Here is a 16,416-nt window from a genome sequence, read left to right as displayed (position 1 = left end):
TTTGATTCTAATTTATTGATTTCAGCTCTGAGTTTTATTATTTCCAGCCATCTACTCCCCTTGCGTGTATCTGCTTCTTTTTTTTTCCCCTTAGGGCTTTAAGTTTGGTCATTAAATTCCTTGTATGAGATGTTTCAAATTTCTTCTTGAAGGCCCTTTAGTGTTATGAATTTTCCTCTGAGCACTGCTTTCATTGTGTCCCATAAGTTTAAATATGTTGTGGCTTCATATTCATTGAATTTCAAGAATTTGTAATTTCTTTCTTTATTTCTTCCTTACTTAACCCAGCTTCACTGAGTAGTGAGTTGTTCAGTTTCCATGTTCCAGTTTCCATAGGCTTTTAGCTATTTCCATTGTTGTTGAGATCCAGCTTAAGTCCATGGTGCTCAGATAAAATACAGGGGATTAATTCAATCTTCTTGTATCTGTTGAGGCTTGCTTTGTGACCAAGTATTTGGTCTATTTTGGAGAAGGTTCCATGAGGTGCTGAAAAGAAGGGATATTCTTTTGAGTTTGGGTAAAAAGTTATGTAGGTCCATGTGATTTACGACCTCTGTTAAGTGCCTTTATTTCCCTATTTGGCTTCTGTCTAGATGATCTGCTGCTTGTTGAGAGTGGAGTGTTGATATCTCCCACTTTTAAAGTGTTGGGATTGATGGGTGATTTAAGCTTTAGTAATGTTTCATTTACAAATGTAGGCGGTCTTATATTTGGGGCATAGATGTTCAGAATTGTGATGTTCTAATCTTGGATTTTTTCTTTGATGAGAATGCAGTGCTCCTCTTCATCTTTTTTGATTAATTTTGGTTGAAATTAAAAAATATGGAATGCTTCACGAATTTGCATGTCATCCCTGCTCAGGGGCCAGGCTAATCTTCTCTTTTTAGTTCCATTTTAGTATATGTGCTGAGGAAGTGAGCACAAACATAAAGGATTAATCAGCTGTCTTTGCCTAAAGACAACCAAAGGGATGTTTGGGTGTTTTCTGACTGATGATTAGTTATAATAAAGTGCTGATGGCCAATATCTGAGGCAGGAAATATAGGTGTAGGACTTTTAGGAAGAGAGGGATGCAGGGAGAAGCAAGCAAAGTTGAGAGAATCAAAAGAGACATGAAATGAACAGATAAGACAGGAAAAGTCGCAGAAAGGTCAAGAGCTATGCACATTTTGGGACACAGTGCAGGAAAGTTGGGTTAAGTTAGAATCTAGCTGAGAGACGGTCCCTGAAAAAAGCCAAAAGCTTTAAGCAATATAGAAGTCTTACATGTTGTTATTATTTGAATCACTTGCAATATATTTGGATATTAACCAAGCTGCAATCCTTAGTCCTCCAACCGTAGTTACAGAGTAAGGGACTAGCGTTGCTAGATAGATTTCCCTGGGAAAGGGAAATAGAATAGTTATAGATGGTTTGGAGGTTTTGACAGGAAGATCAATTGGGGAGGGGAAGAAAAGAGGGGTATTAGGGAAAGAATACAGAGAATGACAGCTAAACCCAAGGGATAGTTGAGGAGATGTATGGCAACCTAATACAGCAGAAGTTTCCTAAACTGTATGCAAATATGAAGGCAATATAAATGACAAATAATGGGGGTGGGGGATAGAGCCCCAAGTGGGCATCTCTTTTATCAGGATTAGATTACATCTAATTGCGTTTTTGGTTGAGTCCCATGGGAACCCCTAAACAAACAACCCATGTTGTTCCCATGACTAAGATTTCTTTCCACACAAAGGCAAAAGGGTCCCATTGCTAACGGCAACACTTATACCAGTTAGAGCAATAAAACTGGTGCCTACATAAAGCCTTCACCCCTATATGCTAGTGTCTTTGGTATAAGTAAGTATGTTTACACTCTACAAGAAGAGAAATGAAGACCAAGCCAGGCAGAAACTCCAGATCAATGATGTTGTTTAGTCTATAAAATATGTTGGAGCAATGGTGGCAGAAAGCTTATGGGAATAATTCCAATATTTGATTTGACTTAAGGCCCTCTCCCATGAAATGGAACTGATCCCAGACACTACTTGGGTGACCAAGCCCTGGGAGTAGATATCCCAAAACCCTAGGGAAAAACCAAATGCTAAGGTAAAAAAAAAAAAATTATTAGTGATAAAGTGACTCCTAAGTTTATTCTTCTGTACTCATCGATCAATGCCTTGCTTAACCATCATTAGAGGAGTTTCTTTTTGCAGGAAATGGGAAAAAATATAAACACCCACAGTCAGACATTATGCAAACATTAAGAGACCTTGGAACACCATTCTTAAATGGGATAACTTCATCAAATCCTGGTTCTCAGGGGAAAAAGAAAAAAAAAAAAAAAAGAAAACAACCTTGAAGAGGACATGAAAAGAACCAGTGGGAATGGAGGATACCACAAAAACAATACCCTCTAAATCAACATGATCAGAGTTCATATGAATTCACAGAGACTACAGTGAGATGCACATAATCTGCACGGGTCTGCACCAGGTTGTCTTCACATATTTTATATTTTATTATCATTTATTATTCTGTATTATTCTTCCATATTCTTCTATATGTTATGGCTTCCAGTTTATTGGTTTTATGGGATTCCTGAGTGTGTGTATGAAAGTGGATCTATGATTCTTTTGCCTTCTGTAGGACACATTTTTTTTTCTTTTTGGTTGTTTTGTCCAAATCTAATGTGTTAGTTTTGTTATATTATATTATATTATATTATATTATATTATATTATATTATATTATATTATATTATATTATATTATATTATATTATATTATATTGTATTATATTATTACCTTTCAGAAGCCCTTTTGCTTTCTATTGAGAGACAGACATGGATAGATCTGGGTGGGAGAAGAAAATTAAAATTATAAAAAGAAAGGCTTGACCAAGAAAAATACTTTCCTTTCCTCAGAGTTGACCACTGCTGTAACTGATACATATCAGAGAAGCATGGAGGAAGCCAGAATCTCCTTCAAGAAAGAACTAAATTGTCATGTAGATTTGTGAGCCTATGTCCTTCTTGCTTTGCACTCACGTGGGCCACTCAGCAGTGCATGTGGACAACCCATTTTCAAGGAATTCCAAATAAAGAATCAGAAATTGGAGAATGAATAATTATACGGGGTCTTACAGTCTAAGCAGGAGATTGCTTGTCCTAATTAATTAAATGTTTTTACCCTGCTTACTTCATGAAGTTCTGTTTTAAGGTATATCACACAATGTTTTTCTTTTAATATTTAACGTGAGAGATTTCATCATTCTTGCTTCATTAGGAAACTGAAATTTTTTTCTGTATTATTCTTCATATATTTATATACTATTTTATGTGAATTTCCCTCTTCCTTGTAGTATGACAGAAAATGCACTAAAGACAGAGACTGTGTAATAGCATAGCTGACCCCAGAAGCCCCAGCAATAGTCCTGTTATATTTGGACATACATCATCAAGAATTTCAAAACTCAAAGCAGTATCCAGCTGCTTCTCTGATTAAATCTTTGTCTAGTGTAGCCAGAAGTACAACTCACCATGCAAGCAATTATATAAAGGCCTTAAAGAAGAACTTTGTGCTTCTTAGAATAAAATTTAGAGTCAGAGGTAAATTATGCCAAATAATTTTGAGATAAAACTGACTTAATGCATTATATTTACTTGAATGTTCATGATGAAGATCTAGGTCTATATAACAAATTAAATATTCAGGATACTGAGAATATAAATCACGTACACACACACACACACAGAGAGAAAGAGAGAGAGAAATTGCCATAAAATCTGTAAGAAAATTTCTTTAGTGTCCTTAGTGTTTCTCATCCATTCTGTTTCCAGCTTTTTATATATTAATTTATTTTTTATTTATTATAGTATTTTCCCTTTGTATCCCTGCTGTAGCCCCCTCTCTTATTCACTCCCAGTCCCACCTTCCCTCCTTCTCCTCCCATGCCCCTCTCCAAGTCTACTGATAGGGGAGGTCCATCTCCCCTTCCATCCAACCACAGTCTATCAGGCCTTATCAGGACTTGTTGCATTCCTCTGTGGCCTGGTAAGGCTGCCCACCCCACTTCAGGGGAAAGTGATCAAAGAGACAGCCGCTGAGTTCATGACAGAGGAAATCCCTGTTCTGATTACTAGGGAACCCACTTAGAGACTGAGTTGCCATGGGCTACATCTGTTGAGGGGTTTTAGGTTATCTCCTTGGTTGGATATCAACTTTTAAAAAACTACTATCACCTTTCTTAACCTCTGGGTGTTTCTTATAGTCTTTCTTTTATTTGAAAACTTAAAAACATTGGTAGACTACTATTTAGATAAACTGTAAATCTAGTTCCATATCTTTTCCCCATGACAAAACAGGAATTAGAGATTGCTAAACCAAAGATTGGAGGGCTAAAAGACTATTTCCTCTGTGCCATACCAAGGTATATCAAATCAATATGGCTCCAGCCTGTTGATGGTAGACTTGGTCACCATAGAAAGTGCTTGATTAAATTCTACTTAAATTTATTCTGTTTCTCCTTAAGAATACACAGCTTAGGGGCTTGGGAGATGGCTCAGAGGTTAAGAGCACTGGTTGTTCTACCAACGGTTCTGAGTTCAATTTCCAGCAACCATATGGTGTCTCATAATTCTCTATAATGAGATCTGTTGCCCTCTTCTGGCCTGCAAAAGAATATGCAGGCAGGGTACTGTATAAATAATAAATAAATCTTAAGAAAAAAAGAATACTCAGTTTTAAAAATTTACTATGCATTGTTCATGGTACACTATGTGAAGAAGAATAAATAGATAAATTATGTGACATTCTTCTATTTTGTGCTATGTCCCGTAAGGCTTACTGAGATGACTGATATATAAAAAGTGTATATATTTATGGGTACAATGGGACATTACATGCTCAAACACATGAATTAACAATACTATTACTTTCCATGTTGATCATTTTGTGTAAACATCATTTAAGAACAACTGTCTTAGCAACTTTGAAATATATAGCAATTTGTATGGTTGGAGAGTTGACTCAGCAGTTAGGAGAATTGGCTCGTCTTCCAGAGGACCTGGGTTCAATTCCCACCATCCACATAGCAGCTCATAACTGTCGGTAACTCCAAGATCTGACACACTCACACAGACATATATGGAGGCAAAACACTATGCATATAAAATAAAATTGAATGTAATTAAAATGATAATTTGTAGATATAAACATCATGCTACACATGGAATCTGACTACTCATAGTAGGTTTTCAATAGGCATTTAAAAGGCACTCATCAGGGGATCCAAGAAGGCCGTGACCAGCACGCACAGTTTCTGAGAGGCAGAGGAACTGAAGCGCTGTAATTGCTGAGTGGAGGGACAACTAAAGCCAGGGAAACAATGGTGAGGCTTTCTGAACAAGAGGGAACATCACACGAGTTGAGACCTTTAGTCTCAGGTCACCTGTGGACTTCTTTGGGGAAGGAAAGAAACGATCATGTGATCCCCTGCACTCTGCTCTTTCAGACCTCCCTCCTCCTCTGCACAACCAGCTCACAGAGATTCTCAGCACAGAACTCATTGCCTGGAGACTATGACAACAAAGGTGGGGCTCCTAGCTCCTCAGTGGTGGCAGCCAGCTGTACTCTCTTTCTGAAGCCCAGATCTGTGGTACAATCCTCCCTAGGTCCCTCATCTGCCAACAGCCATTCGGACTCCTAAGGGCCTCTCAGTCAGTGACTGTAAGGCCTGCCCAACCACTCAGTGCCAGATAATAGACTATACAGCCACCAAAGTCCAGCAGACCCACCAAACAAACTAGGCACACCAGGCACCGAGCCACCCGGGTCTTCTGACCACTGTTGTAGGCCTCCAGGACTTCCCAGAAGGCACCTGGATGGGCAAACCAATCTGTTTCTGCAGCTGGACTCCCTAATGTGGTGGCTATAGTGCCACTGAGCTGTTGGAGCTGTCAGTCCTCCTGTATGACTCAGCAGGTCCAAACCAGAGAGTACAGAGCCCAAATATCCCTATCCTTGCCTATGTGACCTGCTTGAGAGTGAGTGAGCCCTCAAGAGCCTGCAGAGCCCCAGATCCAGGGTCCTTCTAAACTAGCAACCAGATATCAGACTCCTCCCACCCAAACACTCACTGTGGGAAAGAGAGGGGCTCTTGAGCCATTGAAGCCCCTGCTCTCAGGGTCCAAAACTAGAGTTCAGGCAAATAACACTGGGAGCTCAGACAGAACAGAATAGCAGTAGTCTGTAGCATAAGGAAATTGAGCTTCGATTATCACGAGTGCCTGGTACATCTACACCACATACACAAGTAAACCCTTAGATGTCTGCAAGGCAGAGCCCCTCCCACACACTCAAGGGTTCTACATTCTCTATCACTTTGTCACTCAAGGGAAAGATTTCTACGCACACACACATAAACATGCTCATCCTCATTTTTCCTTCTGCACCCATGGACTTTCCTCCCACAGATATAGCTGAAACACCAATGCACACTGAAACCACTGGACCTCTCTCATCTTCCTGAAGAATTCTCCAGACACCAGAGAAAGACGGTACCAGTGTGAACTGAAGAATCCAGGAAGAAACAGTGAATATTACAGATAAGCAAATGGCCAGGGGTCAGCGAAAGAACACATCCAACATATATCAGGACATGGTGGCTTCACCAGTAAACCCTCAAATTAACGGATACTCCAATTCATCGGAAACACAGGAAAATGACTTTAAAGCTATGCTTATCCAGTTATTTGAGGCACATAAAGAGGAAACAAACAAGTCTCTCAGAGAAATAGCCATAAAAATACAGAGAGTTAAAGAGAAAACGAACATATCTTTCAAAGAATGGTCCACTAAGTGAAAACAAAGAAAGAGGAAATAAACAAAGTTCTCAAAGAAACACAGGCAAAAATAGTCAAACAAATAGAGGCAAAAGTAGAGATACAATTAGTGGCATATAGAGAGAAAATGAAGAAAAAAAATAGACAGGAATCCACATTCACACAGATGAAGGAAATGGTGCAAGGCATGAAAACAGAATCAATAAAGATAACACAAACTGAGAAAACCCTGGAGCTGGAGAACCTACACAAAAGATCAGGAACCACAAAAGTAAGTATCACCAATAGAATACAAGAGATGGAAGAGAGAATCTCAGGAGCTGAAGATACACTCATAGAAATTGATACTTCTCTCAAAGAAAAAGAAAATCAGAAAAGTCCCAAACACAAAACATCAAAGAAATCAAGGATGCCATGAAAAGGCAAAATCTAAGAATAATAGGAATTGATGAAAAAGAAAATTCAAGGCTCCAAGGTCTAGAAAATATTTTCAAGAAAATCATACAAGAAAATTTCCCCAACCTAAAAAAAGAGATGTCCACAAACATGTAAGAGGCCTACAGAACAACAAATAGACTAGACCAGAAGAGAAATACCTCACATCACATCATAGTCAAAACACTAAATCTACAGAACAAAGAAAAGATATTAAAAGCAGCAAGGAAAAAAGGCCAAGTAACATATAAAAGTAAACCAATCAGAATCACACCAGACTTCTCATCAGAAACTATGAAAGCCAGAAGGGCCTGGGCAGATGTTATGCAGAGTTTAAGGGACCACAGATGCCAACCCAGATTACTATACCCAGCAAAGCTTTCAATCAACATAGATGAAGAAAACAAAATATTTCATGATAAAACTAAATTTGAGCAATTTCTATACAGCAACTAAGCCCTACAGAAGATAATAAAAGGAAAACTCTAATCCAATGAAATCAACTATACCCAAGTAAACATAAGATAAAGATAATGTCCCAACAAAAATTAAAAGAAAACAAGCAAGGAATGACAATAAGACCACCAACTCCACGAGAAATAGACCTAATGTTCATTGGTCACCATTATCAATCAACATCAACAGACTCAACTCTCCAATAAAGATACACAGACTAACAGATTGGTGCAGAAACAGGATCTAACATTCTGCTGCATCCAAGAAACACACCTCTGCAACAAAGATAAACACTACCTCAGAGTAAAGGGCTGGAAAAATGTTTTCCAAGCAAATGGACCCAGAAAACAAGCTAGGGTAGTTATCCTAATATCTAATAAAATAGACTTTCAATAAAAATTAATCAAAAAAAGATTAGTTGGGGCATGACACTCTCATCAAAGGCAAAATCCACCAAGAGGACATCACAATTCTGAACATCTATGCCACAAATACAAGAATACCTACATTCTTAAATGAAACATTATTAAAGCTTAAATCACACATAGATCCCATCATCTTAATAGTGGGAGACTTCAACACCCCAGTTTCACCAAGGGACAGATCATCTAGACAGAAACCAAATAGGGAAATAAAGGCACTTACAGAGGCCCTAACGCAAATGGACCTAATAGATGTCTACATAACTTTTCACCCAAACTCAAAAGGGTATACCTTCTTTTCAGCACCTCATGGAGACTTCTCGAAAAGAGACTATACAGTTGGTCACAAAGCAAGCCTCAACAGATACATGAAGATTGAAATAATCCTCTGTATTCTATCTGACTGCCATGTACTAAAGCGGACCTCAACATTAGAAATAGCAAAAAGCCTACACACATGGAAACTGAACAACTTGTTACTCAATGACAGCTGGGTTAAGGAAGAAATAAAGAAAGAAATTAAAGACTTCCTAGAATTCAATGAAGATGAAGGTAAAACATACCCAAATTTATGGGACACAATGAAAACAGTGCTCAGAGGAAATTTCAAATCATTAAGTGCCTTCAAGACGAAATTTGTGACATCTCATACAAGCAACATAATGGCCCAACTGAAAGCCCTAGGAAAAAAAAAAAAAAGAAGCAAATACAACCAAGAGGAGCAGATGTCTGGAAATGATCAAATTCAGTGCTGAGATCAATCAATTAGAAACAAATAAATTAATTCAAAAAATCAATAAAACCAAGAGCTGGTTCTTTGAGAAAATCAACAAGATAGACAAACAATTAGCCAAACTAACTAAAAGGCAGAGAGAAACAATTCAAATCAATAAAATCAGAAATGAAAAGGGGGACATAACTACAGACACTGAGGAAATCCAACCAATCATTTTGTGGCCTATGTGTCACAAAATTTGAAAATCTAAATGAAATGGAGAATTTTCTTGATAGATTCAAGAAGTCAAAATCAAGTAGAAAGAATGAATAGTCCTATAACCCCAAGGAAATAGAAATAGTCATCAACAGTTTCCCTTCCAAAAAAAAGCACTGGGCCAGATGGATTCAATGCAGAAATCTACCAAACCTTCAAAGAAATGCTAACTCCAATTCTCTTCAGACTATTCCACAAAATAGAAACAGAAGGAACTTTACTAAACTCATTTTATGAAACCACATCATCTTGATACCTAAACCACACAAAGACACCCCCCCAAAAAAAGAGAACTACAGACCTATCTCTCTTATGAACACTGATGCAAAAATACTCAATAAAATACTTGCAAACAAATCCAAGAATACATAAAGAATATCATTCACCATGGCCAAGTAGGCTTCATCCCAGGCATGCAAGGGTGTTTCAAAGCTATTATTGAAATCCACCATAGGAAAAAAAATTAAGGAGAAAAACCACATGATCATCTCCTTAGATGCTGAAAAAGCATTTGACAAAATCCAACACCATTCATATTTAAAGCCTTAGAGAGATCAGGGAAACAAGGCACATACCTAAATATAGTAAATTCAATATAGAGCAAGCATATAGCCAACATAAAACTCAATGGAGAGAAACATAAAACAATCCCACAGAAATCAGGGAAAAGCAAGGCCACCCACTCTCTCTGTATCTCTTCAACATAGTACTGATAGTCCTAGCTAGAGCAATGAGGAGACAACTAAAGGAGATCAAGGGGATACAAATTGAAAAGGAAAGAGATCAAAGTATCACTATTTGCAGATAATATGATAGTATACATGACTAACCCGAGAAATTCAACCAGATAACTCCTTCAGCTGATAAACACCTTCAGCAAAGTGGCTGGATACAAAATCCACTCAAAATGTCAGAAGCCCTCCTATATACCAAAAGAGCCGAGAAAAAAATTAGGGAAACAACACCCTTCACAATAGTCACTAATAACGTAAAGTACCTTGGGGTGACTCTACCCAAACAAGTGAAAGACCTTTTTAAGAAAAACTTCAAGTCTTTGAAGAAAGAAATTGAAGAAGATATCAGAAGATGGAAAGATCTGCCATGCTCATGGATTGGTAGGATTGACATAGTGAAAATGGTCATGCTGCAAGAAACAATCTACAAATTCAATTTAATTCAAATCAAAATACCAACACAATTCTTTACAGATATTGAAAGAAAAATTCTTAACTTTATATGGAAAAACAAAAAACCCAGAATTTCTAACATGATCCTGTACAACAACAGATTATCTGGAGGTATCTCCATGCCTGATCTCAAGCTGTACCACAGAGTAATAGTAATAAAAATGGCATGGTATTGGTATAGAAACAGAAAGGAATATCAATGGAACAGAATAGAAGACCCAGAAATAAGCCCAAACACTTATGGACACCTGATTTTTGACAAAGAAGCAAAAATCATTGAATGGAAAAAAGACGGCATCTTCAACAAATGATGCTGGTCCAACTGGATGTCTACATGCAGAAAAATGAAAATGGTTCCATATTTATCACCCTGCACAGAACTAAAGGCCAAGTGCATCAAAGACCTCAATATAAAACCAGACATACTAAATCTGTTAGAAGAAAAAGTGGGGAAGAGCCTAGAACTCATTGGCACAGGAGACAACTTCCTGAACAGAACACCAACAGCGCAGGCTCTAAGAGCAACAATCAATAAATGAGACCTCATGAAACTGAAAAGCTTCAGTAAAGCAAAGGACACCGTCATCAAAACAAAACGACAGCCTACAGACTGGGAAATGATCTTCACCAACCCTATGTCTGACAGAATGCTGATATCCAGAATATATGAAGAACTAAAGAAGTTAAAATGCAATAAATCATGCAATCCAATTAAAAAAGTTGGGAACAGAGCAAAACAGAGAATTCTCTGTAGAGGAATATCGAATGGCAGAGAAACATGTGAAGAAATTTTCAACCTCATTAGCCATCAGGGAGATGCATATCAAAATGACCCTGATATTTCCCCTTACACCCGTCAAAATGGCTAAAATAAAAAAACTCAAATAACAACACATGCTGGAGAGATTGTAGAGAAAGGAGAACCCTCCTCCATTGCTGGTGGGAATGTAAACTTGTACAACCACATTGGAAGTCAATCTGTGCTTTCTCAGACAATTAGGAATAGTGCTTTCTCAAGACCCAGCTATACTACTCCTAGGCATACACCCAAGATTTACTCAAGTACACAACAAGGATATTTGCTCAACCATGTTTGTAGCAGCTTTATTTGTAATAACCAGAACCTGGAAGCAACCCAGATGTCCATGAACAGAGGAATGGATACAGAAATTGTGGTATTTTTACACAATGGAATACTACTCAGCAATCACAAACAAGAAAATCATGAAATTTGCAGGCAAATGGTGAGATCTAGAAAAGATCATTCTGAGTGAGGTATCCCAGAAGGAGAAAGACATACATGGTATATACTCGCTTACATAGACCTACAAGATATGATAAACATAATGAAACATACACCTAAAGAAGATAAACAAGAAAGAGGACGCGGGGTAAAATGATCAATCCTCACTTAGAAAGACAAATGGGATGTGCATTTGTAGGAGAAAACAACTAACAGGACAGGAGCCTACCGCAGAGGGCCTCTGAAACACTCTACCTAGCAGTGTATCAAAGCAGATACTAAGACTCATAACCAAACCTTCAGCAGAGTGGAGGGAATCATGAAAGAAGGGGGAGTTTGTATGACGTGGAAAGGATAGAAGCTCCACAAGGACCAAATACATCTGGGCACAGGGGTCTTTTCCGAGACTGATACTCCACCAAGGACCATATATAGATATAACCTAGAACCTCTGCTCGGATATAACCCGTGGTAGCTCAGTAACCTATTGGTTTCCCATAGTAAGTGTAACAGGGACTATTTCTTACAGAAATTCAATGGCAAGCTTTTTGACCTCCCCACCCTCTAAGGGAGGAGCAGTCCTGCTAGGCCACAGAGGAGGACTTTGTAGCCAGTCCTGAAGATACCTGATAAAACAGGGTCAGATGAAAGGGGAGGAGGTCCTCCCCAATCAGTGGACTTGGAAAGGGGCAGGGAGGAGATGAGGGAGGGAAGGTGGGATTGGGAAGGAATGAGGGAGAGTGATACAGATTTAATAAAATTAACTAATAATAAAAATTTAAAAAAAATAAAAAATAAAGAAAGAAATGCTCAATGTCCTTAGCCTTCAGGGACATGGAAATGAAAATGACCCTGAGATTTCACTTGATACCCAACAGAATGGTAAGATCAAAAACTCAAGTGAAAACACATGCTGAGAGGTTGTCAAGAAAGGGGAATCCTCCTAAATTGCTGGGGAGAATATAAACTGGCACAACCACTTTGGAAATCAATCCGGCACTTTCTCAGACAATTAGGAATAGTGCTTCCTCAAAACCCATCTGTAAAGAGCCTGAAGCAAACGCCATTACAAGATGGCGCCGGCATCCGGTGTGTGAGATCGTAAACAACTGCCTATGCGCATGCGCTAAAGCTGAATTCGAGCCAAAGATTGGCTCACTTAGTGATGTAAGATGGCCTGATGGGCTGCATCCAATCAGGAACCAACACGTCACCATTTAGAGTATAAAAGGAGCGCCATTTTGGGGCTCTGGGTCTTCCTCTCATTACTGCTGAATAAACGCTTGCTGCAGAAGAATCCTGGTGTCCGTGTGCGTTCTTGCTGGCGAGACGACCATGCGGGCTCCAACTGGTGCCGAAACCCGGGATGCCGGGCTACCGACCATCGTTGGTGCTGAGGAGACCCCCCCACCTCGGGGAGGATTCAGAACTGCAGTCTCAGGTAAGCTTTGAGAGACATGTTCCTTGAGCCCCTCGTGGCTATAGGAGTGGTTCCCTTGGCTTTTCTTTTGTTTTGTGTGGGCGGATATTGCTCTTGCTTGCAAGATTCAAATTGCCGCCAAGCTATATTAGAGGGAGAAGCTGTTTTAGGGGAACTACAGGATAGCATGTCAGAAACAGAGCGAAGTGAACGTCTTGGGGCCCGAAAGAAAAGACATAAGGATAAGCAGTTAAACCCCTCCAAGGAGGAGAAAGATAAGGGAAAGGATGCCCTGGGAGAGAAAGATAAAGAGGAATTTTCAGCTAAAACTAGTAAAAAGAAGCCTTTGTATTCACTAAAGGAACTAGAGGCTTTGGGACTTTCCAGTTCCGATTCAGAGGGACTTTCCCCTTCTGAGGAGGAGGATCTAGAAGAGGAAGCAGCTCGCTATGAGAGAGAGAGGTACCACCCAGATGAGCGGCCGCCCTGAAAAAATCGAAAGCAAATAAAAGCAGGAAGTCGGGGTGCTGTCTCTTCTCGGCCCGCTGCTTCTGCCACTCCCTCTGCTCCCCCGCCTTATTCCCCGGGTGGAGGCTCTAAGACATTTATGTCCTCCCAGGCTCGAAGGCAAATTTCTCTCGAGTACCCTGTATGGGAAAATGTTGAAGGAGGATGCACTCATGTAGCCGTAGATTACCCTCAGATCAAAGAGCTCACAGAATCTGTCAATAAATATGGTATAGATGCTAATTTTACCATTATGCAGCTAGAGAGACTTGCCACCGTGGCTATGACTCCTAATGATTGGGAGACCACTATTAAAGCTGCCTTACCTAACATGGGTCAGTATATGGAATGGCAGGCACTATGGCATGACGCCTGTCGAGCTCAAGCTCGGACTAATGCCTTGGAAGTGGGTCCCCAGAGAGAATGGACCTTTGATTTCTTAACAGGACAAGGTCAATATGCCAACAATCAGACCAACTATGAATGGGGAGCTTATGGGCAGGTTTCAACCGCTGCTATTAGAGCTTGGAAAGCACTTTCAAAAAAGGGAGAACCCACAAGTCATTTAACAAAAATAATTCAAGGTCCTCAGGAGCCTTTTGCTGATTTTGTGGCCCGAATGACGGAATCAGCAGGCAGGATCTTTGGTGATCCGGAACGAGTTAAGCCAATGATAGAACAATTAATCTATGAAAATGCTTCCCCTGAATGTAAAGCAGCTATCCTCCCAAGGAGAAATAAGGGATTAACAGACTGGATAAAAATCTGCCGAGGACTGGGAGGACCTCTTACAAATGCTGGTTTAGCGGTAGCTATTTTACAAAGCAGAAGCCAAGGTCAATCAAAGAATTCTAGGGTTTGTTTCAACTGTGGAAAACCTGGACATCTCAAACGAGAATGTCAGACTAAACAGCAGAAAAAGATCCCTGGTCTCTGTCCAAAGTGTAAAAAAGGACGCCATTGGTCCAATGAGTGTAGGTCGGTTAAGGATATTCAAGGAAAAATTATTTACCATGATGCCCCAGCTGAGGAGAAAAATGAAACTATTCCAAAAAACGGGCCTCTGGGCCCCAGGTCTCAGGGCCCAAAAAGATATGGGACACAGATCAACCCCAGGGGGACCTATGCGGCAGCCGAGTCACAAGAGGCTCCGCAGGAGTGGACCTCCGTGCCACCTCCCAATTCTTATTAGTCTCCCATATGGGAGTTCAACCAGTTCCAGTACAATTTTCTGTTGGCCTTATTTTGGGCCGCTCTTCACTTACATTGAAGGGACTTATGATCCACCCTGGTATATTAGACCAAGACTTTACTGGGGAGCTTCAAGTTCTCTGCTCCTGTCCACAGGATATATTTTCTATCTCGCCTGGGGATAGGATTGCTCAGTTGATTCTACTTCCAAGTTTACATGATTATTTTCCATCTGCTGAGGTGTCTAGGGGCTCCAATGGGCTTGGCTCTTCTGGAACTGATTTTGCCCACTTAGTAGTTGATCTCAAAACTAGTCCCACCTTACAATTAACAATAGACAGAAAAATTTTACTGGAATCTTAGATACAGGAGCAGATAAAAGTATTGTTTCTTCCAACTGGTGGCCTAAGGCGTGGCCTGTTACGCAGTCATCTCATTCTTTACAAGGGCTGGATATGAAGCCAGCCCCACAGTTAGTTCCTGCTCCTTGATTTGGCGGGATCGAGGGTCGAACAAAAAGTTTTGTGCCTTATGTACTTCCTCTTCCTGTTAATCTATGGGGAAGAGATGTTTTACAAGACCTAGGCCTTACTTTAACTAATGAGTATTCTCACCAATCCAGAGACATGATGAAAAAGATGGGATATAAAGAAGGAAAAGGGTTAGGGAAGAGGGAGCAGAGAAGGTTGAGCCCTGTTCCCCAAGTAGGCAATAAGGGGAGACAAGGTTTGGTTTTTTTCCTAGCTGCCACTGAGGGCTCCATACCCATACCATGGCTTGCAGGGGAAGCCGTATGGGTTCCTCAGTGGCCTTTATCCTCTGAGATACAATATGAAAACTTTACACGAGTTGCTAATCTGTCCAGAGAATTGTCTTTATACCTTGTAGGAAATTTGTCAGAAGGATTTGATGAGACGCTGGAGGTATTAAGAGCAACAATTGTGACAATTAATTCAACACGAGTGGACCTGTCACTGACGAGGGGACTCTCCTCGTGGATTTTTTCAGCCTTTTTTTTCTTCAAAGAATGGGTGGGGGTTGGTTTATTTGGCACTATGCTCTGTGGTGTATTGGTCTTGGTTCTTTGGTTGCTTTGTAGGCTCAGAAGCCAACACGCCCATGATAAGGCCATTATTACTCAAGAGCTTGTTGCAATAGAGCAAGGCTCCTCCCCTGAAGTTTGGCTTTCTTTACTTCGCAAGTGAGGCTGTGAACAGCCCTTGCACTCCCAGGAGACGTTGAACTCCATTGCACAGGAAGGGTGTCGCGCATGCTTGAGTTGCCTACCTTACACTCGGTCTGTCAAGCTAAGCATTGCACAGAGAATCCTAAATCGCCTTGATAGGCTCTCTGAAAGGCATGTCTAATTGCATGAGGGTTGTGTCTAAATTTTACCCTCCCTCGGGAAAAAGGACATGGGCTGGGTCAGGACAGTGGATGAATGTAGGGTTCGGAGACTGTATCAGTACATTAGCCATCTGCACTGGGGATTGGACCTCTACCTTTGGCCGTTGTGTCTTAATAAAATAAAAAGGGGGAGATGTAAAGAGCCTGAAGCAAACGCCATTACAAGATGGCGCCGGCATCCGGTGTGTGAGATCGTAAACAACTGCCTATGCGCATGCGCTAAAGCTGAGTTCGAGCCAAAGATTGGCTCACTTAGTGATGTAAGATGGCCTGATGGGCTGCATCCAATCAGGAACCAACACGTCACCATTTAGAGTATAAAAGGAGTGCCATTT

The 16,416-nt window shown here is 40.2% G+C and overlaps 1 non-coding gene across 1 annotated transcript; it reads right to left on the bottom strand.

The window, feature by feature from the left end:
• Window positions 1–816: 816 nt before the first annotated feature.
• LOC129670849 (U6 spliceosomal RNA) lies at window positions 817–922 on the bottom strand. Its single transcript, XR_008719259.1, has one exon. It is a non-coding gene; the product is annotated as a U6 spliceosomal RNA (small nuclear RNA).
• Window positions 923–16,416: the final 15,494 nt, after the last annotated feature.

The sequence above is a fragment of the Psammomys obesus genome, unplaced genomic scaffold (assembly GCF_907164565.1).
Source record: "Psammomys obesus unplaced genomic scaffold, mPsaObe1.curated_primary_1811, whole genome shotgun sequence".
In the NCBI taxonomy this organism is placed as follows: domain Eukaryota; kingdom Metazoa; phylum Chordata; class Mammalia; order Rodentia; family Muridae; genus Psammomys; species Psammomys obesus.
Note: the sequence above shows the minus strand (reverse complement) of the source record. Positions and strands in the feature narration are given on the sequence as shown.